This window comes from Rousettus aegyptiacus, unplaced genomic scaffold (assembly GCF_014176215.1).
Source record: "Rousettus aegyptiacus isolate mRouAeg1 unplaced genomic scaffold, mRouAeg1.p scaffold_m13_p_7, whole genome shotgun sequence".
Classification (NCBI taxonomy): Eukaryota; Metazoa; Chordata; class Mammalia; order Chiroptera; family Pteropodidae; genus Rousettus; species Rousettus aegyptiacus.
In genome coordinates, this window is record NW_023416310.1 from 81936309 (window position 1) to 81951242 (window position 14934).

The window sequence follows — 14934 nt, forward strand, 5'->3', positions numbered from 1 at the left end:
AGCAGATATGTAGGCTATTAGGTTGCAAATATCGTTTCATACCATGTAATAAATCTACTTGACAATTCTTTCTTCTACTATCCAGAATATTTCCAATTTTCCAATATAATTTCTTTTTCTTGAGTTTAGTGATAAACATTTTGAAACTGTGAAAATAGATGCTACCATATTCACAAAGCAGTAATTCATCTTTCATCTACCGGTCCCTTAATAGTATCATAATGATCCCAGTGAGTTATAATCTTTTTCAATAGTGCAATACCTTCGAGGATATTAAGAGATTCCACAGAGAAAATTTTACTATTTATAGTATCTGAGTGCAATTTTAACTGTGTTATTCCTGGCCAGTAAACTTTAATTGGCCTCTTGTGGATCTTTCCTATCTGGTGGCTGCTCTCTAAAAAAAAGTATTTTAATATATTTTCTAAAATTTAGCAACACATGTTAATTCCCTGTAACTTATGAGATCTTATTTAGTAATGTTTTTCTAATCACCTTTTAGCTATATTTATTTTTGCCCATTTTTAAGAAGATACATAGGTAACACATTTAAATAACTCTTACTTGACAATGATGATGCATATATGTTTATTGTAAATAATATATGTGTACATTTATATTACAATTTTTTAAATACGGAAAAGTTGAAAGAAAAAAACTACCACCTATATCTTCTCATCCAAACGAGTCATTGTCAATATATTGGAGAATTGTTTAACAGGTTATTTTTCTCAGGAAAAAAAAAAAGTTTTATTTTTAATTTCAATTTAACGATGAGTTGTTGTTATTGTTGTTGTTGTTGTTACTATATCCAGAAGTGAATTATGAGGTCAAAAGTTTCACTAGTTTAGTTGTTGATACCATATCTCTTAATTGGTTGGGACTTCATTTTATTTAGGTTCTGGTTTGAAAATTAGGAAGTAAGCTAATTATTCTGTAAAAAAAAATTATAACTGATAGGCAAAATATTAAATAACTCTGTGAAGTACTAGAAAGTTACCAAAAGCATGCAGTGTGTGGTGAAGATTTGGCCGTAGATTTTAATGGAATGAGAGTTTTTCCCATGAGGACACCTAAAGGATAACCAACACTTTTTCCTGTTTGCCTGGAACTTACCTGGTTTTAGCATGAAAAAGTCCCACATGACAGGAAAACCCTTAAGCCCAGAGATGGCCAGAATCAGCAGAGGGGATCAATCTTACTGGTTTGAGGTGTAAGAGAAGAATGTGGCGCTGCTTGAGCTGCTGGTATTGAGGAGGAAATCACAGAAACAAAGTAACAACAAAGAGGGAGGACTCCAAATTTGTATGCAGATTTTGGTCAGAGGTTTGAATTGAGTGAATAAAGGAAAAAGACTCCAAGGTGCTGGGGAAGAAAGCAAAAACTGAAAGAGCTGACCCAATATTTCAGCTGCCACTCAATGAAGGAGACACTGAATTTGGAATTTGAATCCCCTGAAGCTAGTGTTGTTAAGCACTTCAGTCTTTCCTTTAAAATCCTAGAAGGACCCAAACTCTTCCCTGTTTTAGAACTAGGAGTTGCTGTATTCTAAAGGCGAAACTGAAACTAACCTGAAAGCACTATAAAACTAATCCTTCACAAAATTAAGATGAATTGTCCATAATTAACTCATCTTGGGACAAAAATCAACATTCAGAGGAGTATTAAAAATTAGGATGGTGATAATATATAAAATGCGTGATACATGGTTAGAAAACCAGGAGACATACAAAGTGAGACATAATAAAACACATATTTTAAAAAAATAGCAGTCAATATAAACCAATAAAACCTGAGATACAATTAGCAAATAAAGACATTCAGTTAACTATTTTAAATAGTTCAAAGACTCAAAGGAAAAATGGTTATGATGTTTATATGGTCAATGAGTAAACAGTAGAGAATCTCAGTAGAGAAATTAAAACTATTTAAAGAAACAAGCAAAACAGAAAACTCTAGAACTGAAATTTACAATGCCTGAAGAGAAAAAATTGTGCATGGGTTTTAATAGCAGATTAGCAATCACAGAATAGCAGTAGGAAAAACAGAATAATCAGTAAACTTGAAGACATATCAATAAAAAGGACCAATGTAAAAATCACAAAGATACTGAAAAAACGTAAAAGAGTTACTGGAAACAGTGAGATAATATCAAGCTTCCTGACAAAGTGATATATAAAGCAAAAACATATATAAAGTAATAATGGTCAAAAATTTCCAAAAATTTTACAAATATTACATATAGATCCAAGAAACTCAGTGGACCTGAAGCAGAATAAATTCAGTGAAAACTTTTTAGTCACACATCTAAAAACTAAAAATTAAATGAAAATGTTGAAGGTATATAGGGAAAAAGGACACATCACTATTGCTGGAAGCTAATACCACAATGATGGCTGACTTATTAAATCTTTAAAGTGCTGAAAGAAAATGTACACATAGAATTCTATATACAGTAAATAGAGTCTTCAAAAACAAAAGCAAAGATATTTTCAAATAAATGAAGGGTGAGAGAATTTGTCGCAAGCAGAGCTGAGATAAAAATAATACCAAACAAAATTCTTCGGGCTGAGGGAAAGTGACACCAGATGGAAACCCATATCTATGACAAGTTAAGAGCACTGAAAATGGTTAATATGTAAAAAGACAAAAGGTGTGTATTTTTTAAATCTTTATTCCTTTAAAATACATCCAGCTTTAAATGCAAATATAACAGTGCATGCTGGAGTTTATAACACATGCATATATAATATAAATATATAAACACATATAACAAACAGATACACACATCCATGCTTTCCAGTAACATGGTTGAATCTTAAAGAATGGTAAGCCAAAGAAGCCAGGCAAAAATCAGTACATACTGCATGACGATGCCATTTAGGTCATCTTCAAAGGCAGCAAAGTAAATCGATGCGATTAAAATCAGAACACAGGTTGCCTTTAGTGTTTAAGGTACAAGAGAAATTTCTGAGGTGAATTAAATATTCTATATTTTGTTTAGGAAAGTTGTTATACAGTCTTATACACTGATAAAACACATGAAATTATACACTTAAGACCTGAGCATTTCACTACAGGTTAATTTCACCTAAATAAAAATCATATTGATAAAATGAATATTCTTATCAATAAGCATAATCTGTGACAGGCACAGTGCTGTGTGACAGGTCTTACTGGATCCTCATTTAAAAACTATAAGACAAGTACTATTAATATCAAGGTTTTATACATGGGAAGTTTAAAGTTTAGGGAGACTAAATTACTTGCCCAAGATAATCCATAGATCTCATTATATAGTTCATGGCAGAGCAGATTTTAAACCCAGGCAATCTGATATAATAAACTGAACTCTTAAGCATGGTTTGTAAACAGTGTCTCAGGAACATGATTGTGGTGATAAATACATAGTTCTTAATTCACTTCCTTAACTATCAACTCCAGTAAAACTTTAGAGGCAAAATAATGTAATACAAAAAAGGATATAGCCCAGAGTCAGAAATCTTGGCTTTGTCATTAAGTCTGTGACTTTGGGGAAATTATTTCATTTGCCTAGGTCTTATTTTCTCATCAGTACAATGATGGATGGTAAAGGTGATATACATGGATCTTTTCAATTTTAGCATTCGGTGACCTAAAATTTGGAGAGCAGTTTTTTGGGGAGTGAGGTGGGAAAAAATATCTGTAACATTTTCAAATAAGTTAGCTCTTTTAATTACAGCATGACATTAAAGGGGTCGATGCCCATGCTATTGCACATTAAAATAAACTGGAGACAAATGTTTGGCTTAGTTATCTCAATCTTATTCTTGTATCTCATGGGAGAGTCAAAATACCTCATTGCTTGGGATCCTAGGTGAGCCAGACTTAGGGGTGGAGTCTCCCCATGCTTGAATTGGGACCGGCCTCAGAATTTGTTTTGTCCAACAGAATGATCAGATGTGTGAGTTCTGAAGTCTGCACCTCAAAGGGCATCTCCACTTCTGTCTTCATCCTTTTGTACCACACCTACACGTCAGTTCTCCACGATGTCGGGGCATTTACTTGCCTTATCCAATGCACTCTCCCCAGCACCAAAAAGAGGGCCTAGCATAGAGTAAATGTTCACTGAAAATCTGATTCTTATAAAGTATCTTCCAGAAATATTGTGTCATTTTACATTTGGAATAATAGTGTATGTTGGCCATTCTTTTAAATCACTGGATATAGTGTTTGTTTGTTTGTTTGTTTGTTTTCCAAATGTCAAACCTAAAGTCTGAAAATTGTGAGCATTCTCAACATTCACTCTGGATGGCACATGATATAAGAATTTGATCAATGCTGTATATTATCTTGTAATGATCTTCAGTTGTTCTAGATAGTCATGACGTGGTGAGGTGGGCTTTCCCCAGACTAATGTCTCTCATTGCTAATGATGTGACTCTCAGGGACTTTCTTTTAGACTTTGGAGTCACAGGAGTGTCATTCGGTGCTACAGTGTTAGTGGCCCGGACTGGTGGGACACCAGGCCTGGAACTATAGTATGCATTGGCTTCAGAATTCCTTCAAGTACCCCATAAAAGAGGATTTAAAACTGTAGGATAAAATAAAGAACAAATTAAAATGGCAGCAAATGATTATAGTGCTAACTTATGGTATTCCTGGAATACATTTAAATGAATTTCCTTTTGTGTGTCTGTGGTTCAGTTGAAAGGCTAATTACTTCTTAAATAATTGATTTCATTTTTTAAAATTTTAATTGTGGCAAAAAAAATATGAAGTCATTATTGCAAATACCACAATTTATTTGACACAGTTTGAATCAGCAGAAAACATATGTGTTAAAAAAATTCACTATGGATCTACCAAACTTTAGGAAGATTTTTAGTTTAAAATTATCAAACCATTTTATTGTGGAAACTAATAAAAGCACCTCAAATTAATACTTAAAAGAAAACATGACTTATTTGTACTTACAAAAAATACATTAAAAAATTCTACTGTCTTTGTCAAAAAGTGAGAGGTTTCAGCAAGAAAAAAGATCCACTTTTTAAGTCTTAGAAATTTTATTATCATGCCTGGGTCACAACTGATAAAGATTTTTATACTTGTCTCATCAGCATCTAGCCTGATAATAATTCTGAGCTCATAGAGCTGTATAGATTAAATGAATTAATATATACATAAATAATTTATAAAATTGCTGGCCCATATGAAATATTTTAAAAATATTCATTATTGTTATTATTATTATTATTATTATGTATTTTTCTATTACTTAACAACAGACATCAACATTTCTTAGTACCTAATAGTTATGGGGCCTCATTCTGGGTATAATTTAAACAAATTGCATCAAACGTATTCCTTGCCTTTGAAGAGGTTATAGTTCAGTGACTTGATTTCCTACCATTCTCACTTTTACTGGAAAAGTCTGCCCTTTTCCAGCACCCTTCCGTGTTTCATAAACAAATATCAAACTGCCTAGTAGACCCTTAACTTGATTCTCCCAGAATAACCAACTCAGTGTATCTAGGGCATAGGTTCTTATAAGATCTTTCTCACAAAAATTCTCCATGAACTTGTTCTTCTTTCTCCCTCATGAAATCCCAGGCATATCCTCACATTAGCTGGCACTGTCAGCTAATAAATAAATAGGTATTTACCAAGTATTGACACGTGCAGCTCAACTTAGCCCAAAACTCTAAATACCTTGCTATTTAAAACACGCTTGTAGCACTGAAAAAATTTACTTCAGGATAAGAAATCTGAAAAGGAAAGTAGACTAACTGATATTTCTGCTTTTTCTTGGTATGCCTTCCCTCATTCTGTTGCTACATAAACACACACACACACACACACACACACACACACACGCATACACACACACACACACACATATACACGTACGCATCCTATAGCTGCTTATTAACTAGGGCAGGAAGGAGAAAAGAAACCACCCAACTAGCACATTTTCATTTGGTGTAAGGGCCTTAGATACAAAATCACTGTCTGTTTTGAGGCACTTTGGAGAGCTCCTAAGAGATCCCACTGAAAGCCACCAGAAGTTTTCTGGTGCAGAAAATGCATCTGAGTGGTATTGATGACCATCCTCAGTTTCTGATTCACTAGGTAGATCTCAGTGTATTTGACTGATTAGAAGTCCTTTACGTGGAATCTTTAAGGATGCCCACAGCCAAGCCCCTTTCCTGGGAGCTACAATTGACTCATGGTGAATACACAATTTTGTTGCCAAGCTCTGAAGGTACAGAACGTTTCCCATGCATGTAGTCTCTTCCTGTTACCAGAAGGCTCGAGTCTCAGCCTCTTGCCTTGGGACTGCTACAGTTATGAGTGAGGTATAGATCCCTATGTCCTCCACATTCTCCAAGAAACACATGTCATTCTCTTCGAGTGATTCCCTTAAACTCCCAATCTGTGGCTTAGAATGAGAGGAAGAATTCACAGTAGCTAAAAAGTGGAAACAATCCAAGTGTTTATCAGTGGATAAATGGATAAACAAAATATAGTATATACATACAATGGTATATTATTCAGTTTTTTTTTTTAAATGAAATTCTAACATATGCAACAGCATGGATGAGACTCAAGGACATCATGCTAAGTGAAATAAACCATTCACAAAACAAACAAACAAAAACAAACAAACAAACAAAAACACTACATGATTCCAATTACATGAAATTCTTAGAACAGTCAAAATTACATAGAGAGGAAGTGGGATAGTTGCCCAGGGACAGAGGCAAGGCGAGTATGAAGAGTTATCATTTACTGGGTACTGGGTTTCCCTTTTACAGGATGAAATGAGTTCCGGAGATAGATGGTGGGGATAGTTATACGACATTATGACAGTAAATAAGACAGAGAATTCCTTTGTCATTACTGCTCAATTCACTTCTACTAGCTACTTCTCTTATTTAAAAAATTTATTCCTACTTGCTTGAATCCTATTTCTAATAGAAAATACTTTTGAACTTAATCTTCTGAAACCAGGACAAACCAGTATGCTTTTAAGTTAATCAGTTCCATCATTTAACAAATACTGCTAGTTGTTGACTAAGGTGTCAGACACTGTGCCAGGTGCTAGGGATAGAAGGGTGAGCCCGCTATGGTTTTTCATCTCAAGCCCCTCATGGCCTCATAGATTCATGAGGAACACAGCCTGGTGATTTCCTTTATGGAGCTATGTGTACATTTTGGAAAAATGATTTAAGATGATGAAATATTCGTCAACATTCTAAGGTATCACACATGGCCACTTGTGGGGATTTGCCATTGAATAGACCACGAGCTAAAACTTTTTGAAATTACGGTAGTTCATTGATGTTATACTTATGAAATTAGATACCTTTTAAATACTTAGGTTACTTCCTTTACATTTACATTAATCAGTATCAAATTAATTAGTCAGTGAAAAAAAGTTATAATGGTAGACCTAATATTGAATTTAGAAAATATTTGGCCAAAGCTTCTCTTTGTACACAAAGGAAAATGTAGTCCCAGAGAGACTTAATGACTGGTCCAAAGCTACCCAGCTGATTAATAACAGAGCCAGAATGGGAAATGCAGATTTTCTGACTTCTAAGCCTCATCCCCTATGAAAACAACTTCAATTTGCAGTTGAAGACAATCACCATAAAGTATTTGTTTCAGCTCTTTTTATTCAGTACTCTGCAATATTTGAGACTGTTTTTTGTTTGTTTGATTCAGTCTTCAAAGGATGATTTACTTTTTTGCTTTTAGTTAGGACATTTAACGTTTCAATAAAGCAGTATGGATGGCAGTTATCAGTTATGATACTGGGGATGCAGAAGAAACGGAGTGTTTATTACTTCAAGGCATGGGGGATGGGATTCAGTTAGGTAGTTCTGGCTGGCTGCAGGTTTGATTTAATGGTAGAACTTGGTCTGCACCATTGAGTTGGTGACATTCTCAAACTTCCACTCTTTCCTTCGACGGGTATTCTTTTCTTTCTTTCTTGGAATCTTGATTCTACCCAGGTAATTGCCAAACTGACAACCAACTGGTTTATTTTGGTTACTTTTTAAATAGTACTTTGTATTCCTTAAGTATAAAGAAATGTAGCCAGTGATATAAGTTTTATTTCCATTTGAGAAAAATTCGTTCATTTCAACTAGGATAGCATAAAGCTTTTGGTATGAGCAGAGAAAAAGGGAAAACAAAATGTTCTTTCCTAACATAATAATTCATGCTTTCAAACATTTTTCATTTCCCTTTAGATCATATTAACCTTGTCATCTCCAGCTGCCTGAGGTGGACCCATTTAGTCATTTATCATTTTATTTTAGACTTTGGTCCTCAGCTTTTAAATGAATAAAGAACTCTTGGAAAATTCAAACTCCTATGTGATGTGTAATTACTTAAAGAGACTGTTTTATTTATGAATTATGTAGTCACAGATTAAGTGTAAGTTTAAATTCAAGGCCACTTTTGACTTATTTTATAAATAATTCTTGAGTAAAATGCCATGCTTTGGGGGGATTTTTTAAGAAGCTAAAATATTAATTTGTGTTGACACACAGGTTAACAAGAAAATAAAAACAGCACAATCTACTTTTATTGAAAGAGGTAAGAATCTTAAAAAGAAGGAAATATATATGTTTCATTAAGACTATATTAAAATATTAAATGACATAGAAAATGTGGATGCTACTTTGCTGCATAACTAAACAGGGTTAGGGAGGTATGCATCTATGATTTCACATAGATGTTTAACTGAATAAACTTGGTGCATTATGGAATACCAAGGAATTCTATAAAGAACAAGGTTTAAAATAAATGAAGTAGATCTATAATATTTAAATTGAAGAGTCTTAATGTCTCTTTATTTATAGTTTGATTCAATTTTCCCAAAGAATCATGTGTTAGAAGAGTTTTAAAATCTTAGGCTTAAAGGGAAAATGGATGGAATTTTGAGCAGGGTTTAATCTGAAAGGGATCTTAAAGATCATCTGCTCCAACCTTCTTGTAGAAATGGGGACACTGAGTTCTGAAAGGGGAATGTGGCTTCCCTCAGATCTCACAGGTAGAAAAGAATTGCACCATCCTGAATTTCACATCTGTATATGGACAAATTTGTCCCTGATGGTGAGATAAATGTGGGAGTGATGCCAAATTGGCTTTCTACATAGGGGACATCACAATAATATTACTTCAAGGTTCAAAAAGATACCTCTTCTACATTAAATGATGCTTCTGATTTTCTTAGGGACAGCATGTCTTAGTGCTTAAGATAGTGGTTGTTGGAATCAGAAACATTTGAATTGGAATTCTGTAATAGCTATTTCCAGTTTTTAAGTCTCATTAGTTTAATTAACCTGTCTGAGGAATGGTTTCCTATTGTATAGAATGTGAATCAGAGTATTCTGTAAGAACTGATTCAAAGCTTAAGTAACAAATAGACATATGGAAACACTGCCATTTACCAACTGATAGTTTCCTAAGCTTTTAAGAGGTTACATTGCAATCAAAGATTTGCTTCATGTTCTCAGTCCACAGAGTAGTCTCAGTGCACAATAAAGAATGGAGATGTATCCTTTTCCTATATTTTTCTACACTTAAGTTGATACCTTAATCTCAACTCCTGATTTTCCTTTGCTCATATGTACAATCTATGTGGAAATTGCAAGAGTCGTTATCAAATATACTTGAAAATTGTTTACCCCATAGCTGACATTTCTACCAAACTTCATTTTCTGGAGACTTTATAGCACAATCTTAGACTGATGGTATGTAAAATACAATAGAATCATTTTGAAGGATAGTTTTCCAGTTCTACAAAACTATAAATCTTATCCAGTCAATAGACTATGAATTATGGAATCAAGTATTACATCCTTTGCCTTATTTTTTATTTGTTTAATTTATTTAAAATCTATCTAGCTTCTGAATGTCATTTTCTTTTGTTTTATGGACTAGTAGTAGGCACAATTCCACCTATTATAGACCAAGGGGTTATAATATCCATCGATGCATGCCCAAGCAAGTAGAGCAGAAATGAACCCCAGGTCAGTCAGCATTTGCTATTACATTCACCCCTAAGATGAATGAGTGATTTAGAAATTTATCCATGTGGTTAGTATCAAGTATCAAGACTTTTCTGAGATAGGACTTTGGTTGTATTTATTGTTCCTGTATCTCCTTGATGTTACTGGAATACATTGGGGCCAGAAAGAACATTATCACAATATAGAATTCAATAGTGTTAAATCCAGAATGAGCTCTTAATGTTCCTTTTATCCCACCCTCTAGTTTCTTGTTACACCATAAATGTTACACCAGCCCCTGTGACTTTATACAGGTTATCTAAATTTGCTGTCTCGCACATTTCCAATCATTATATAGAAACGAATATAATAATCCTATATTTGCATGACCTTGATAAAGTTGTGGAAAAAAATGGCTGGGTGTAAAATAACTGAAAATTCTGAAAACCCACATGGTAATAATAAAAGGATAATAGTTTATTTTTATTCCAACTTCACACTTAAATAAAGCATAGTTCCATATGGAGTGTAAAATAATGTTTTATTCCATTTCATACAGAACATTCACCTGACTTTTTCTCTCACCTCTCGGTCTTATCCTTTTATGAGGACTAAGAATCTAAAAACAACCAAGTAGGATGTGGGTCGCATGATATTTGTAGAGGAGCTTGAGTGAGACACAGTTCTATATTTAAAGTGAAAATTCTTTGGCCTGATTAAAGAGAAGGTGAATTTATCCAAAGATATCTGTGTATGTATGTGTGTGTGTGTGTGTGTATATATATATATATATACATATATATATATATATATGTATATATATATATAAACTCTAAAAGCCATATTCATTTTAATTAATTAATTTAGAATATATTGGCGGGCGGGAGGTGGAACATGATGATGAGGAAATATTAAAGGCAAAAGGAACCTTTAATAGTACCTTAAGATATCAAAAGATGAAAAAGTATGATTTTATAAAATATTTTTTGTAATATTTTATAGAGTATATGTATAGTGTTTCACTTTAGTTTGCTTCTATGCCTACTCTGCCACCCCATAATAGATTCTAATAGGATAAATTTTAGCAGCATTTCTCAAAGTCTGTTACACAAATCACTAATCCTATAAGATGATCCTCCAAGGAGGAAAAACCGACATGATCAAATGAATTTGAAGAAAAATGTGTGCAACGTTGCCCACTTAGAAGGGAATCAGAATGCAGGTTAGTGTTTTATGTCCTCTCAAGTGTTCTGTAGTGTCTATAGCCATGCCACCCTGGACGAGCCTGATCCTGTCTGAGCTCAGAAGCTAAGGAGGGTCAGGCCTGGTTAGTACTTGGATGGGAGATCACCTTGAAAGACCAGATGCTGTTGGCATAAAAAATAAGGGATTGTAACCTGACAAGGTCCTTGCAATCTGTGAGGTCAACCAAGGGTTGCCTTGCCTAAATAATAAATAAATAAATGTATGAATAAATAAAATGTTCTATAGTAAAGAAACTTATTATCTTTGTTTGAGAGTGTATTTCCCACACATATTTGCTTGTGAAAACACATTTTGTAGAACTTGTGTTAGATGAATAAAGTAATTAAAGAACTGAGCACTGGTTAATCCCCAGCCTAGCCTTGTCAAGGAGTATAGAGGAAGTGAGATGGGCCTTGGGCATTTGACATATAATACAGGAAAAGAAACCTATGTGAGTTGACTTTACTGCTTTCTACTTCCCACAAGTCTTTTGGGAGGCCTGGTAGCTTTGACTTCCCTCGCGAGTGGCAATTCACAATGTAATAATAGTGACATGTCATCAAACAGTCAGGATTCATTTAATTCATGAAACATATTTGTAAGCTCCTGAAAGGAAAAATGATTTCTCAAGTGAGATAAAATGTCTATCCGGTTTCAGTTTTCAGAGTCCTGCATATTTTTGGAATGTGTACATGTGCACATGCGCGTGCGCACACACACATACCTACCCTAAGGAAATACAGACTAAACTTAGCTAAGAACCTGACTTCTGTGAAAGTCGAAATTACAGCAGTTTTAATTCTTACCAGTTATTTTTTTTAATGCAGTACATGCCAGAAATAAGATCCAGAGACAGGCAAAGTTTGAGTTTCGCCACAACCACATCGCGAGTGAGAAACACCAGGTAATTGATAGCTAATGCCAGGAATCCCAAGCAGTACTGTTTGTTTTGTTCTCCCTCTTTTAAAATTTTATTTGGGGTTTTAATTTTTATTTAATAAAAATAAGTAACTATTTTAAACACAAATATATAATTTCGATCATTCTTCATTAAATGGCTTTTAAATTAAATATTGAGTAGCTACAGAAGACTATTTATAAAATATATGTAAAGTATAAAGAATAAAGATATGGTAACCCCCAGTCGGCACATCATTCAGTTTAATTAAAAGATTATTATCATTAGCCTGAAGTTCTCCAGGTACTCAATCTTTTTTCTTTCTATCTCCTCTTTACATCCTCAGAGTAACCAGTATATTGATTTTTTTTATCATTTCTTTGTTTTTCTTTTGCTTTTCTTTGAGATAGATATGTGTGTGTCCCTTAAAAATTTTCTTTCTTTCAAAATGTAGCTTAATGAGATTATTCTGTATCTTCTTTACTCTTCATTCAGTTCACATCTTGTTTTGTGTAGCTATAATAAAATTGTTTCCTCTGCTCTATTTTAGTCTATTGAATTAATGTTTCACAAACTATTTACCTCATCTCTTGTTGGTAGTTATTTGGGTAACTCACTGTTTATTCAATTACTAACTATTCTTTTATAAACATTCTTAAAGATTTATTCTGCTGCATGTATACAAGAATTGAGAATATATAGGGTGCATACGTATAGAATATATACTTTAGAACGAAATTGCTGAGCCTTAAGGTGTGTGCAAATTCAACTTTAACAGGCATTTACTAATTATTTTTCAGTCACTGTATAAATTTACTCTTCTACCAGCACTGTATTCTAGTATCACAACACAGTCGCTGACATTTGATATCATCTACTGATAATTTTTTAAAGAGGTATTAAGATCGCCCTTTTATAGTCTCTAAGCTGTGATTAAGTACATAATCTTTATAGTTTCTAATCAGTGATTGAGTATGTAATCCTTATCCCTTCACTTAGAAAACATTTACATTCATCAACCCATATTCTTCATACATAAATAGTTGTGAGTACAAGGGAGCTAACTCCTCATGATGTATGTATAATCATTAATTGTTTGATTAATGAATGTATCATATCTAATGATTGAGATGTATTCCATTGTTGATCACCAAATATACCCTAAAACTCAAAAGGCACAAAATGAGACATGAAAATGCAAGGTTAACCAGCATATATACTTAACGTGGGAAAATCACAACTCATCAGTTTTTGCTTAAAAGCCTCTGCATTCAAATATATTTAAAATAATCTTTTAAAAAAATGATACTTCTAAAGTTTACTTAAGTCTTTTTAGCCATAGATATATTCTTAAATGAACTGATAATTTAATAATGGTGGTATACTTTATAATTAATGTATGTTAAATGTATGTCTTCCTTCCTTTCATGTATTGAGTATTTTACTAAATGATGGATATTATGCTAAATCTTAATCTAAATAAATGTTTATTTTAAAATATTTTTACATTCTAGATTTACTTAAGTAATGTCTATATAAAATATATATATGTATATATATATTTTTTTAATTTTCCATATAGACAGGTAGTGGAAGAAGGAAGAAGTCTAAAATATGTTGACCCTCAAGTCATAACTCCTTAGTCATGTAACCAAAAACTTGTACATCTTATGTGAGTCATTTCCCTTCTTCGCATCTCTATTTCCCTCATTTACAAAAAGAGAATTTACTCTTGAAGGTCCATAAAACATAGCATAATACAACAAAATCTTTCCTTATTGAAGGAATCACGGGCCCATCTTATTGTTATAAAACATGTAATGTTTTATATGTAATGCTTCCTGCCTAATGGTAGCCGGTACAGCTGAAAGACCTAGATTGATGAAAGGTGGGAAGTGGGTGTTTACACAACCACTCTCGTGAGCCATTCAGGCAAAAGCAATAATAATAATAATAATAATAATAATAATAATAATAATAAACCTGCAGTAAAGTTACAATGTAAAGTTACAAGTAAAGTTACAATGAATATTTATACACATATTTTTATATATATACGATGTATGTATACATGTATGTGTGTATATATATTATTTTATACTTTATTTCCGTAAGATAGATTTCTGGCATTTGTGTTAGGTCAAAAGAAGGGTACATTTTAAAGTATTTAAATTACATACTGACAATTATCCAAAAATGTTGCAAGGATTTTTATTATCATCGATAATGTGTGAGATGTAATATCAGGCTGCTGGGCTGCAAGTTAACAGAAAGTGTTGATTTCAGTTTATTTAAATAATAAAATTCAAAACTTTCTATAACTGGAAATCATAGAAAAATAAAAATTGCTTCTCACGATAATCAAAATATTTAAATAAATACCTTAATTATTCACTATAATTATAGGGTTGAGATTCATAATGTCTTTGCTTCAACATCACTTATGAATATGTGTATAAGTTTTTTTATCAGGTAGAGGGATACAAGTTCAGGACTGTATATAGATCATTCTGAGTGTTAGATTATGTACATCAAGCTCTCTGGTTTGCTGATGCCCTACTGGAAACACTTCAGTGTTTATATATGTGTTGCAGGAAGAGAGGGACAGGAGATGGGAAGGTGAGTTTTTATATAGATGCTGATGAGATAAAAAAAATTCTGGGGATCACAGATAATTGAATAAATTAACTGAAGTTACATGGTAGGCGAATTAAATCATACTTGAGCCTTAGATGGTTCTTGGAGAAGAAAGTATTACTATGGAACACCATTACGAAGGGATAG

General features: G+C 33.1%; 1 pseudogene; it reads left to right on the forward strand.

Moving 5' to 3' along the window:
- The first annotated feature begins 11264 nt into the window (after positions 1–11264).
- Positions 11265–11383, forward strand: LOC118605721 (annotated as a pseudogene).
- The last annotated feature ends 3551 nt before the right edge of the window (positions 11384–14934 follow it).